Source organism: Pipistrellus kuhlii, unplaced genomic scaffold (genome assembly GCF_014108245.1).
Source record: "Pipistrellus kuhlii isolate mPipKuh1 unplaced genomic scaffold, mPipKuh1.p scaffold_m20_p_1, whole genome shotgun sequence".
Taxonomy (NCBI): Eukaryota; Metazoa; Chordata; class Mammalia; order Chiroptera; family Vespertilionidae; genus Pipistrellus; species Pipistrellus kuhlii.
In genome coordinates this window covers 88,346,084-88,359,684 of record NW_023425404.1, presented here as the reverse complement: position 1 = coordinate 88,359,684, position 13,601 = coordinate 88,346,084, and the positions used below count along the sequence as shown (strand labels likewise).

The window sequence follows — 13,601 nt, the reverse complement described above, 5'->3', positions numbered from 1 at the left end:
TTCCAATTTGGCTGACTGGTGGTCGTCAATCGCGGGTCGCCCATAACAAGGGTACATGCCCTGGTTGCAGGCTGGATTCCCAGTGTGGGACATGCAAGAGGCAGCCGATCAATGATTCTCTCTCATCATTAATGTTTCTATCTCTCTCTCTCCCTTCCTCTGAAATAATTTTTTTTTTTTTTTAATGAGTTCAGCCCTGGCTACTGTTGCTTAGTGATAGAGCTCCTCCATGCACCAAGAGGTTGCCCGGTTTGATTCCCCAGGGCACAGGCCCAAGTTGCAGTTCTGTCTTTGGTGGGGGGCCAGCAGAAGGCAGCTAATGGATGTTTCTCTTTCACCCATGTTTCTCTCTCTTGTGACTGAAAAGGGGCCACATGCTAACCTGACTGGCTCAGGGAAGGCCTGTGTGGTAACATTGCAAACTCATGGACATAAAGTAACCACAAAGGATGGTCTGAAATTAAAACTTTTTAAACTAAAAAACAGTTTATGGTAGGTACTGTTGTCCTAGACTGGTATCTTCCCCGACAAAGGTCAATCTTTACCTTAACTGAGCCTACTATTGCATCTACAATAACATATTTTTGGAATGTCAAAGTAATTTTCCTTTTCTTTTGGACCCCTCAAAGCACAGGCACCTCTCTTCAAAGACCACAAATCCCCTCATTGTTATTGAGTTAATTGTTGACTGTTAACTACCCTGCATCCACTTAAGTAAAATATGTATGTATCTATTATTTTATTTTTTATCTAATCCCAGAGGTCCCTCCTCACCCACTTTCCTTTCTCCCACTCTTAGGACGGATCAAATAATTGAATCAACACCTCCCTCCCCTGTCAACTGTCCTTTAGACCACTTCACAACTGACCTCCCCTTTTGCTTAGACCACATTCCATTTGGTAAGACTGGACCTTTTCACCTTGAGGCTTCTGATATGTCCTTCCCTGACCCCTCAGGTTCCTTAGACCCTTCCTTCAACCCTTCCAATTACTCAGTTCTCCATTCCCCTCTAGGTCTTCTCAAACCCAACTCCTTATGTTCCTCCTCTAACTGTCTTATTTATCTTCAGTATCCATCTCTTTGTCCACCCCCTCAACTCCTTACCAAACCCTTGCCCCCTCTTCCTTGTTCCCAGACAGCCCAGCCTCCAGCCCTTGTCCTTCCCCTCTGAGAGGTGGCTGGGGTGAAGGTATTGTCCGAATACACATCCTATTTTCTATGTCCAACCTCATACTGATGGAGAGGCATCTTGAGGCTTCTTCCACAGACCTGACCATCTTTACTAAGAAATTTGAGTACCTGACTCAGTTCTAGGACCTGACCTGGCACAACATCTACCCTGTTTCCCTGAAAATAAGACAGTGTCTTATATTAATTTTTGCTCCCAAAGATGTGCTAGGTCTTATTTTCAGGGAATGTCTTATTTTTCACTCAGAAGGAAACTGTAAGTAGGTCTTATTTTTGGAGGATTTTTATTTTCGGGGAAACACGGTATGTAATCCTGTCCTCTTCTCTCACCCCAGAGGAGAAGGAGCGCATCTGGTTAACAGCTCAGGACCACACCCCATACTCTCCATAGACAGGACACAGCAGACAATCAGGTTGACTCTGATGCAATTCCCCCAAACTGACCCTGGATGATACTATCAGGTTAGTTCTCCAGGGTGCTGGCTCTGTAGCCAAATGATCATCTGTCTCATTGTCAGATTTAAAAAGATGTCCATAAGGCAGTCAACTATGACAAACTTGATGAAATCACTCAGGGCCTTGATGAAAACCCACCTCTCTTCCTCTTCTGCCTCATGAAGGTCTTACAGAAATTTTCCACCTTGGACCCCACCTCCCTAGAGGAAACTGTTCTTCTGAACATCTATTTTATATCCCAGTCAGTCACCGACATACACCATAAACTTCAAAAAATAGACACAGGTCCACAAACCCCTCAAAAAGACCTCTTTGACCTGGCCTTTAAGGTCTTTAATAATAGATACGAGGAGATCCAAATCCAAAAACAAAGGCCCAGAAGGAGGCCTTCCAGCTCCTAGCCACCACTCTCATGACCCCCAAATGACGTGCCAGTCCTTTAGCCAAGGGTGAGTCAGGGGGCTGAGCCTCATCCAGGCCCATGCTTCACATGCAACAAGGAAGGATACTGGGCCAAGTCCCAAATCTGAGACCCCCATCTGGGCCCTGCCAAGGTGTGGAAGGGAAGGCCACTGGAAATCAGACTACAGTCTGACCCCTCCAGGTCAGACCTTAGCCAGTCCAGCAAGGCTGCCTTCTGGATCTGGTTTGCAGCTCCCAGACCTCCTGGGGCTGGCTGCCAAAGACTGAAGCTTCCCAGGCGTTGACAGGGCCCCACAGACTTACATCACTAGGACAGAGCCTCGGGTAATGATTGTGGTGGCAGAAAAACCAGTCTCTCTCTCTTTATTTTTATTATTATTATTATTTTTAACTTTTTTTTTTTTACAGAGAGGGAGAGGGATAGAGAGTCAGAAACATCGATGAGAGAGAATCATCGATCAGCTGCCTCTTGCACCCCTCCCCCCCATGGGGATGTGCCCACAACCAAGGTACATGCTCTTGACCGGAATCGAACCCGGGACTCTTCAGTCCGCAGGCCGATGCTCCGACGCTCCATCCACTGAGCCAAACCGGTGTCGGCTCGCTCTCTTTTTAAAAATAAATAATTATTGTTGAAAGTAGTACAAATGTCCCCTTTTCTTTCCCCCATTGATCCCCTCCAGCCACCCCCCCTTCCTCACTCCAGGTCTTCAGCACTCTATTGTCTGAGTCCTTGAGGTTTTGCATATATGCAAAGAAGGCTTTTGGTTAGTTACCTCCCACCCACTCACCCTTCCCTGCCTTCCCTTTGAGATTCTGCATTCTGTTCCATGCTTTCATGTCTCTGGATACACTCCATTCATCAGTTTATTTTGTTACTTAGATTCCACATAGGAGTGAGATCATGTGAGACTTATCATTTTCTGACTAATTTATTTCACTTAACATGATACTTTTCCAGGTCTCTCCATGATGTCTCAAAGGGTAAGATATTCTTCTTTTTTGCTGCTGCATAGTATTCCATGGTATAAATGTACCACAGCTTTTATCCACTCATCTACTGTTGAGCACTTGGGCTGTTTCCAGATTTTAGCTATTGTAAAATTTGCTGCTATGAAGATAGGGGTGCATATATTCTTTCTGATTGTGGTTTTGGGATTCTTAGAATATATTCCTAGAAGTGGGATTGCTGGGTCAAATGGAAGTTCTATATTTAATTTTTTGAGGAAACTCCATATTGTTTTCCATAATGGTTGCACCCATCTGCATTCCCACCAGCAGTGTACTAGGGTCCCCTTTTCTCCACATCCTCTCCAGCACTTGTGATTTGTTGATGTTAGCCATTGTGACAGATGTAAGGTAATACCTCATTGTTTTAATTTGAATCTCTCTGATGATCAGTGATTTTGAGCATTTTTTCATATGTCTCTTGGCTATCTGTATATCTTCTTTGGAGAAGTGTCTAGTTAGGTCCTTTGCTAATTTTATAATTGGATTGTTTGTCTTCCTTTTGTTGGGTTGTACGACTTCCTTATATATTTTGGATATTAACTCCTTATCAGATGTATCCTTGCCATATATGTTCTCCAATACAGTGGGCTCCCTTTTCACTTTGTTGCTGGTTTCTTGCTGTGCAGAAGCTTTTTATTTATTTATTTTAAAAAATATATCTTATTGATTTTTTTTTTTACAGAAAGGAAAGGAGAGGGATAGAGAGTTAGAAACATTGATCAGCTGCCTCCTACACACTCCCTACTGGATATATGCCCGAAACCAAGATACATGCCCTTGACAGGAATCGAACTTGGGATCCTTGAGTCTGCAGGCCGACACTCTCTCCACTGAGCCAAACCAGTTAGGGCCAGAAGCTTTTTATTTTGATGTAGTCCCTGTTAGGGTCACTGAAGGAAGAACACACGAAGCCAAAGGGGGTAAAGAATTATGAATTTACTAGGTCATTGTTGTGGGGTCAAACCCTGGAGTCAAAATAAGACCACTGGAGGCTGCTAATTTATTTTTAAAAAGCAGGCAAGGATTTTTGAACTAGCCAGGATGGCTGCGAGAGCACCACATGCTGTTGGAGTCCACACTCATGACTGCCCCGTTCCAGGTGTAGGCAGTCCTTTTAAAGGTCTAAACCACAAAAATTTTTCTTTGTTCTAAATTCAAAATTCTAAATGCTGGGAACAGCCCACAGGGTCGTTCCCAGCCACACCTTGCTGGACATTGGAATGTGGACCTATCTTGCAAAAGCAGATAGTACAGAAGGTTAATCTCTAAAGGTTATCTGCAGTTTCAACTCCTGGAGCTACTGAGTCAATGGGAATCAATTTCCTGTGGACCTGGTCCATAGGCACAGGAAAATTGCCTTAGCCTCCAGGTCTCAATCTGGAAGCTGAGGTAACTATTGTTTAGGCAAGTAAGAGTGCAGAAGCCAGAATAGCAGGGTTAAAATTCAAACAGCAGTTTTTACCTAAGTATGGTTGCTACCATACTTCAGTCATCTGGATACCCGATGGTCTGAGCCCCAAAATGGTGCCAGCCCCAAAAGATGGTGACACAAAGATTTTTAAAGGACTCTAGGTGGGCTTTTTCTGGGCAGAGAATTCTCTGTGCAGGTCCAGATTCTGGGAAAGTCCAGAGGGGAAAAATACTGGTCTAAGCAAGTGGAATGTGGCCTAAGCAAGTGGAATGTTTATTGTGAAGTGGGATATTGATTAAATTATTTGATTGGACCTAACATTTCAGCTTTTTTGTTTTATGAAAATGTCGTAACCCAGGAGAGACACATCACTCAGACAAAGATCAAAAGTTTTTAGAAAAGTGCTTTTATTTCCTGCGCAGGGTCTGCAGCCGACTTATGCAGGGAAGACGGGACCGTACTGCAGCCCCAAGCTCTAGAAGCCTTTTGCTTATATAGGCTTCTCATCCTTAGCAAGCAAGCAAGCTACGTGTTCAGAAGCGGATATCTGCCTTTAGCCATCAGCAATTCCTAATCATTTTACATTTAACATGTCAGTTCTCCCTTCCTCCTCTCACCACCTGGCCTTACCCCTTTTGTATCAGATAGTGGTCAGCGCATCCTGCTTTTAATTTTAAAAAAATATATATTTTTTATTTTATTTATTTATTTTAAAAATATATATATTTTATTGATTTTTTACAGAGAGGAAGAGAGATGGATAGAGAATTAGAAACATCGATGAGAGAATCATCGATCAGCTGCCTCTTGCACACCCCCTACTGGGGATGTGCCCGCAACCAAGGTACATGCCCTTAACCGGAACCGAACTCGGGATCTTTCAGTCCACAGGCCGACGCTCTATCCACTGAACCAAACCGGTTTCAGCACATCCTGCTTTTAATGAGCTTGTTTTAACGAGCTGTGCAGCGGCTGTCGCGTGCTGGCCTTGTGGATTTTATGGTGCACAGCTGCCTCGCTGACCTTGTGGAATTTTTCAGTCTATAACAAAATTGGGATGAAGTCATATCTTCTGTAGTTACTTCCTCCTGAGGGGGGATGTCGAGATCACAAGGAGATGGACTTTGATAGTAGTTGGCTGGACCAGGGTCAAGACAGCATCATTTTTTCAAGAGACTGGTTGGTCAAGTTCTGTTGAGTCACTTGGGAGGTAAAAGCTGGTCCTAAGGCTACCACAGTGCCACTTGTCTGGTTTTTCTGCTTTTCTGGGCCTGGAGCAGAAACACAACTGAGGCCTAGATGTTATCTTTAAGGAGGAAAAGATTAGGGATCTAAACTGCCTGAGGAGTTATATGCTAGGGGAGGGTAGGTTACCCTGGGGGCAAGATTCTTATTTTCAGTTTAGCCCCTAGCTAGGCATCTGGAGCTTTCTGCCCTGGTAAGTTTCTGTACCTGCTCATCATCCTTGCTCTGGGGGTCAGAAGGACAATAATGCCTGGGCACAAAAGGAGGTTGTAATGGTGCCTAGAGGTGGTATTTCCTGAGTACAAGTAGGGCTTGTATCCTGGTGAAGGCAAATTATTTTATAAATTTTAGTATTACAGGGGCAAAAGCTAGAACAATGACAAATGGTCTGGTAGAAGGAGAGAGGCATTAGTTTGGAGGGTTTATTCTCAAATCATTTATTCTTACTGGTAAGTACCCTTGGCTTAGGGAATAGGATTTTCTAGATGGCTGCAAACTGCTGTTTGTCTTATTACTATCCTTATTCTGCTTGTCCTGGCTTACTGGCCTGTGTCATTTATATAACTTCCTTTTAACACTTCTCTCTACAGACCTCTTATAACTTTCACAAGTCTTCTTACAACTTTCACAAACATTCTTATAATATTAACTTTCTTTTTCCTCCAAAATACATGCCTATGCCTCATGCCTTCTATTACCCAAACCATACAATTTCTTTCCAGTTTAATTATATTCTTAACTCTTAGAAAGCTTAATTTTCCAATGATAACCAAAAAGTAAACAACCAGCTGATAGATTAAATAGAGAAGGTAGACCGGAGACCCGGATGGCAGGACACACAGGCTTTATTGGAGGGAAGGGTACCCTTGCCGGCTGCTTCCACGAGAGAGGAGCGGAGAGAGCTAGCAAGGGGCTTACAGGCACCTTTAAGGATAGAGGGCGGGGCTTAGGGCACTCAGCACACACTGATTGATTAGGGACCTAGGGATTTAGGAATGGGGGCTTAGAATATTTGGCAGGTACTGATTGGTGCTTCAGAGCTCAGGAACGTCTGGCCTGGCCGCATGTGGGGTTTACATCTGTCCATCAACTGAAGTAAGGGAGGATCTATCACCAGCATTTCTTAGATTGACATTTATGAACATTCTCACTTTTAAGAAATGTACTTTTATCAAAGCACAAGACATTACATCAACAGTTCCAAATCTACTTTAGAGATTTTCTGTAATAAAAGCTAAAATCAAGTGAACTTAAAACTTATTGAAATATTTAGATGTTTATCATTTGAACCAGCAATGCTCCAAAGCCTTTAAGCTACCAAAGACTTTGGAAAATTATGTATAGGCCTACGAGGCTGGAGAAAAGGCAGGGGGAGGAAGGAGCAGGTCCAGTAGTCTGTTCCCAGGCCTCTAGCCACTTGGATTTAAAAATGCCACATTTTCCCTTAGAGATAATATGCTAAGGTTTGGGTAATAATGAGTTCAGCTTCTGATGGTAGCCAAACTGTTACGTAAGCATTTGCAGTTTTGCAGTAAAGAAAGTTGTTTTTTGAGAAAGGTGGGTGGGGTTGTGAGAAGGCACTGAGGTGAGAGCAGTTTTCAGATCATTAAAGGGGTGCTGGCCTTGTGATCTAAAGGCTCAAGGAGGGGGTCCCTTCACCATGTCATGTCATAGAGGAGCTTTGCGAGAAGACTGAAGTTGGGAACTGAGAGGTGAGAGTAGCCAGCGAGCCTGAGAAAGGAGAGTATTTCTTGTTTAGAGGAGGGGACAGTCTTGGAGGAGATGAAGTGTTTACAGTCTCTAAGGAATGGTGTGGCTTTGTGGAGTGAGAGTGAAACTGAAATAGGTGAATGTCGTTTGGGACAACTGGGCTTTCTGAGGGGATGCATGGCAGCCCTGGCCGGGCATCAAGGTAGAATGAAAAAAGAGTGAATGGGGGAATTTAGTAAGATGCGATGTAGAGGTGTGGTGACTAATGGCTGTGTGTTAGACTAATCTATCAACCCCCATAATAGAGACTGAAGAGGGGACAAGGATCCCAGCGAATTCAGAGAGGGCAGAATAAGTGTTCTCATTGTTAATTAAAAATGAGAGCAATTTACCTCCCACCACAATTATTACCCCGTTACCTGAGGTTCTGTCCTGTGATGTCTGTGGGGCCCTGGCAGGGCCTGGCAGCTTCAGTCTTTGGAGCCAGTCCCAGGAGTTCTGGGAGCTCCAAACTGGATCCAGAGGGCAGCCTTGCTGGACTGGCTGAAGTGACCTGCAGGGGCCAGACTGTAGTCTGATTTCCAGTGGTCTTCCCTTCCACACCTTGCAGGACCCAGGCAGGGGTCTTGGGTTTGAGCAGCACTTGGCCCAGTGGCCTTCCTTGTTGCACTTGAAGCATGGGCCTGGATGGCACTTAGCCCCACCGACACTTTTGGGGTTAGAGAGAGTGGTGGCTGGGAGCTAAAAGGCCTCCTCTGGGCCTCAGCCTTGACCTGATCTTACCTTTGTTTTTGGATTTGGGTCTCCTCGTCTCTATTATTAAAGACCTTAAAGGCCAGCTTAATGAGTCTTTTTGAGGGGTGGGTGGACCTGTGTCTATTTTTTGAAGTTTATAGTGTTTGTTGGTGGCTGATTGGAATATAAAATGGATGTTCAGAAGAACAGTTTCCTCTAGGGAGGTGGGGTCCAAGGTGGAAAATTTCTGTAAGACCTTCATGAGGCAGAAGAGGAAGAGAGCTGGGTTTTCATCAGGGCCCTGAGAGATTTAATTAAGTTTGTTATTATTGACTGCCTTATGGGCAGCTTTTCTGAGTCCGGCAATGAGAAGGGTATTTATATATATTTACAGAGCTGGCCCCCTGGAGAACTAACCTGATAGTCCCATCTCAGGTCAGTTCTGGGGACTGCATCCATGCCAACAGGGTTTGCTGCTGCGTCCTGTTTATGGAGGGCATGATGTGGTCCTGAGCTGCTAGCTAGATGCACTTCTTCTCCTATGGGGTGAGAGAGGAGGACAGGATGACATAGATGTGTTGCCAGGTTAGATCATAGAACTGGGTCAGGCACTCAAATTCCTTACTAAAGGTGGTCAAATTGGTGGGAAAAAACCTGTGACGCCTCAGTCTGTACAAGGTCAGACATGGAAAATGGGATACATACCCAGACAATACCCTCAGTTCCTGCTATCTCCTTAAGGGATATAATGGGTGCAGGAATAGAAGAGGCTGTTGAGGAGGGTGGTCTTTTGGTGGCCCAATAGCAATTGTTAGGTGGAACCTGATGTGGAAGGAACTCGAGTAAAGACCACTGGAGTCCAGACCAAATTAAAATTTAGGGAGCCTTTATTAGCTGGCTGGCTGGTCTGCGACTGCTCTGCCTTTCTCCACGCAGAGAGACCAGAGGAGCAGTCCCAACCCTTTTTGCAAGACCACTTTTTAAGCACATTAACCACATCCTGTTTTTGCAGAGCAAGCAACCCAAGACAAAAGTTTTTCCCAAGCAACATCAGAGTCATGCCATTGACGACCATGTTGTTCACAGGGTCATCCTGTTCTTCAGAAAGCTGACAGTGATCTATGAAAGAAGGCCTATGTGCTGGGAAGGGGCATGAGACCCTATCTCAAGGCCTGGCCTGGTGTCAGCACTGATAACTCTATCTGGGGTGTAGTCCACGGCCTCTCTGGAAGCATGCTCAAAAATTCCCACTCTCCAACAGAACCCTCTGGATTTCGGCATCAAATGTTAGGGTTGCCAAAGGAGGAACACATGAAGGTGGCATCAGGTCCCTCCACCATGGTGTGCCTCAGGCGGTGCAGGAAACGGCTAAGTGTCAGCTGAGAGGCAGCTGTCCATGAGAGTCTCCCAGACCAGCTGGCCGCTGTCCAGCTTTGTGGCACAGTCGGGGCCCCCAAAATCCTCAGTACAGATGCACACACCCAGATTCTGGTTACACGTCCCTGGCCTGCTGTGGGCATTGCAATTTTCAGGGCATAGAGCCATGCGACAGTGGGACAGACAAGTCCTGGGGACAGTGGCAGAGGCCAGCAGCTGCAGAGGTTTGAGGGCCTGGGCCTCCCCCAGGGGCTGCTGGGAAACCTGTACAAGTACTCAGTGAGTGAGTGGAGGTGGACACAAATGCTGCCAGAGCTGAGGACAGGGTCCAGGCCCCTCACCCTGTTCCTTCCATGCAGCTGCCTATGTGCCCGCTGGCTGTGGTGCCAGGTACCTGATGAGGGGATGGTCACAGCGGGGGACATCACCTGAGACTTCTGGGTCCTCAACCTCACCATCCTACAGTGGCAGCAGGAGAAGGCCCTCAGACTGTGGAACTTCCAGTTGTCGTCGCTGGTCACGCCCTCACTGTGTGCAGAGGCCAGTCTCTGCTCCTGGTGGCCGGCTACTCTCCTGAAAATGGCTTCAAGCAGCAGCTGCTTGAGTACCAGCTGGCAACTGGCACCTGGATATCCAGAGCTCAGAGTGGGACACCCCCTCACAGGTCTCTATGGTCATTCTGCCGTGTACCACCAGGCCACCGACTCTCTCTTCGTGTTTGAGGGTTTCTGCTTCCACATAGAGCTGGTGGCCCCGTCCCCTGAGCTCTACTCCCTGCACTGTCCTGACCGAACCTGGAGCCTGCTGGCCCCTTTTCAGGGGACAAAGCCCCGCCCCCGACTTTTCCATGCCTCAGCTCTGCTAGGGGACACCATGGTGGTCCTAGAGGGATGCTTGGACCCTGATGAGTTCAGCAGCGATGTGCTGCTCTACCAGGTCAACTGCAACTCTTGGCTGCTGCCTGACCTCACCCGCCAGGCTTCTGTGGGGCCCCCAAAGGAGGAATCTGTGGCCCATGCTGTAGCAGCAGTGGGTGCCGCCTGTACATCTCAGGAAGCTTTGGGGGAGTGGCCCTGGGCCACCTGCTGGCTTTGACCATGCCCCCTGACCTCTGTCGCCTGCTGCCCTCACCTGAAGCTTGGAAACAGTTTGGGGCCTGCACCTGGTGCCATGGGGTCTGCTTGTCTGGGGACCAGGCCCACAGACTAGGCTGTGGGGCACCCGCTTGCTCCCCGATGCCTCATTCCCCTGAGGAATGCCGACATCTCTGGACCTGCAGTGAGTGCCTTGCCCGCCATCCCCGGACCCTGCAGCCTGGAGATGGAGAGGCATCTGTCCCCCGCTGTAAGTGGTGTAACAATTGTCCCGAGGGTGCCTACATCCGGCGCAACAAATCCTGAATCTCAGAGAATGACTGACAGATCAATCAGCGAGAGGTCTTCTGGGCAGGGAACTGCTCAGAGGCTGTGTGTGGGGCTGTCGACTGAGAGCAGTGTACCAGGGAGGGCAAGTGCATGTGAACACGGCAGTTCAAGAGGACAGGGGAGACCCGCCAGTGACCTCCTAGACAGCTGCATCCTCTCCATGCAGCCCACCTACGACTGGACATGCTTCAGCCACTCTCTGGACATGTCCCCAATGCCAGTGGAATCATTGCCCTCACTCTCCTGCCCCACTCCCTGTCACCTCCTGCCTAACTGTACCTCCTGTCTGGACTCCAAGGGTGTGGACGGGGGCTGGCAGCACTGTGTGTGGAGCAGCAGTCTCCAACACTGTCTGAGCACCTCATACCTGCCCCTGCGATGTATGGCCGGAGGCTGTGGGCTTCTGCTCCGAGGGCCCCAAAGCTGCTCCCTGGGCTATGCTCAGGCACCCCAGTGCAGCCTGTGCCTACGGTACCCCCACTGTGGCTGGTTTGCGGTGGGGGCGGGGGGAGAGGAATGGGATGGCTGCTGCCTGGAGGACTCAGCTGCCCCCATGATGGGTTGATGTGTGGACGTCCTGGGGCCTCTTGGGCCTTCCTGCCCTGCCCCCCCCTGAGGATGAGTGTGCAAACAGGCACCATGATTGCAATGAGACACAGAACTGCCATGACCAGCCCCACGGTTATGAGTGCAGCTTCAAGACAGGCTACCTCTTGGACAATATTTCGGGGCTGTGCCGCCCAGTGTGCGTCAACGGCTTGTGAGTGGAGCCTGACCACTGCTGCTGCTGCTTTGGCTTTGTCAGATTCAACTGCTCCACAGAGTGTCACTGCAACAGCCACAGTGAGTGTGCTGGGGCGCTGCCCCAATGCCTGCTCTGCCGCAACCACATCAAGGGCAGCCACTGTGAACAGTGCCTCCTGCTGTTGGTGGGTTCTGCCGTGGGGGGCGGGCACCGCCATACCTTCTGTCTGTGTCTCCAGGAAGGAGCTTGAAATGGTTAGGAGGGAGCCAGAGAAGTACTCCCTGGATTCAGAGGAGATTGAAAACTGGGTGACTGAGGGTCCCAGCAAAGACGAGGCTGTGTGTAAATTGCCAGAATAACAGCTATGGGGACAAAGGTGAGAGCTGCCTCCACGCTACTTCCTCCTGGATGGGAAGTGCACCAAGTGCCAGTGTAATGGCCATGCGGATACTGTAACGAGCAGGACGGGACAGGCTGCCCGAGTCAGAACAACACAGAAACGGGCACCTGCCAGGGGAGCTCCCCCAGTGACCGCCGAGACTGCGGCAAGTACCAATGCCAAGTGCCAGGAGTCATTCCACGGGAGCCGGCTGGGCCGCCAGCAGTGCTGCCGCCTCACCGCTGTGAGCAGGAGTGCTGCCTGGCCCCATGTCCCAGAACAACTGCTTTCACGAGCCCAAGTTCAGGGCCCTGGGCCCTGGCCACATGGTCCTCTTTGGTGTGCAGCCCAAGTTCACCAACGTGGACATCTGCTGGATGTGACCTTCGGTGCCATGGTCCTCTACGTCTCCACCTCCTACGACACCTTTGTGGTTCTCGTGGCCCCCGACACGGGTGTCCACACAGTGCATATCCAGCCACCCCACCGCCGCTCCCACCTCCTGTCGAAGGCGGGTCCCGTGGGGCTGGGAACCTGGGGGGACCAGGCGCCGGGAGTGGGTCGGGCACCCCAATGGAGCCACGGGTGTGGGAGGTATGGCCACAGGGGCTGATCACCTATGTGACAGTGACAGAGCCGTTGGCGGTGCTGGTGGTTCATAGTGTGCAGGACAGACTGGTCATCACCTACCCCGAGGAGCACCTCAAGTCCAGCCGCTTCTACCTGCTCCTGCTGGGCGTGGGAGACCCGAGCGGGCCTGGCGCCAACAGTTCGGCTGACTCGCAGGGCCTGGTCTTCTTCCCGCAGGACCAGGCCCACACTGACCTGTTCATCTTCTTCTCCGTCTTCTTCTCCTGCTTCTTCCTCTTCCTCTCCCTCTGTGTGCTCCTCTGGAAGACCAAGCAGGCCCTGGTCACCGTCTGCTTCCTGCCCGACCCTGCTGCCCCAATTCCTGCCTGGAAACCTGCCAGACTCCTACCCCCCGCCTTCCACCGCTCTGAGCCTTCCTTGGCACCCCTGCTGCTGACGGGGCTGGCAGGGTCTGGGGACTAGTGGGAGGGGGCTGCTGTCTACCAGCCATCCCCCCCACCACCATTGCCGGCTTGCGAGCTGGGCCCATCGCCCTTGAGCCCACGGAAGATGGCATGGCAGGTATGGCCACACTGCTGTTCCAGCTGCCTGGCGGGTCCATGTGCCCAAAGGTGCCTGCCTGCTGCACAGGCTGCACGAATACTGTGGGGATGGTGGGGGTTCTGGGGCAGTGGCCACGGGGCTGGTGTAGGTCAGAAGGGACTGTTGAGCCAGGACAATCTCACCAGCATGTCCTTCTGACTGAGGCCAGGTCCTTCAACCACAGCAGCCCTGGGGGTCCTGGGCTTGGGGCCCCTCCACATGGGGGCCCCTGGACACTGTCCTCAGAGGACTCTGGTTTTCTTCCCCTGGGAGTCCCCACACAAGGCATCCTTTGTTGTACATTCAACAATTATTTATTGAGT

At 49.5% G+C, this 13,601-nt stretch overlaps 1 pseudogene; it reads left to right on the top strand.

The window, feature by feature from the left end:
* Positions 1-13,601, top strand: part of LOC118717366 — a 15,042-nt pseudogene extending 1,441 nt beyond the window's left edge.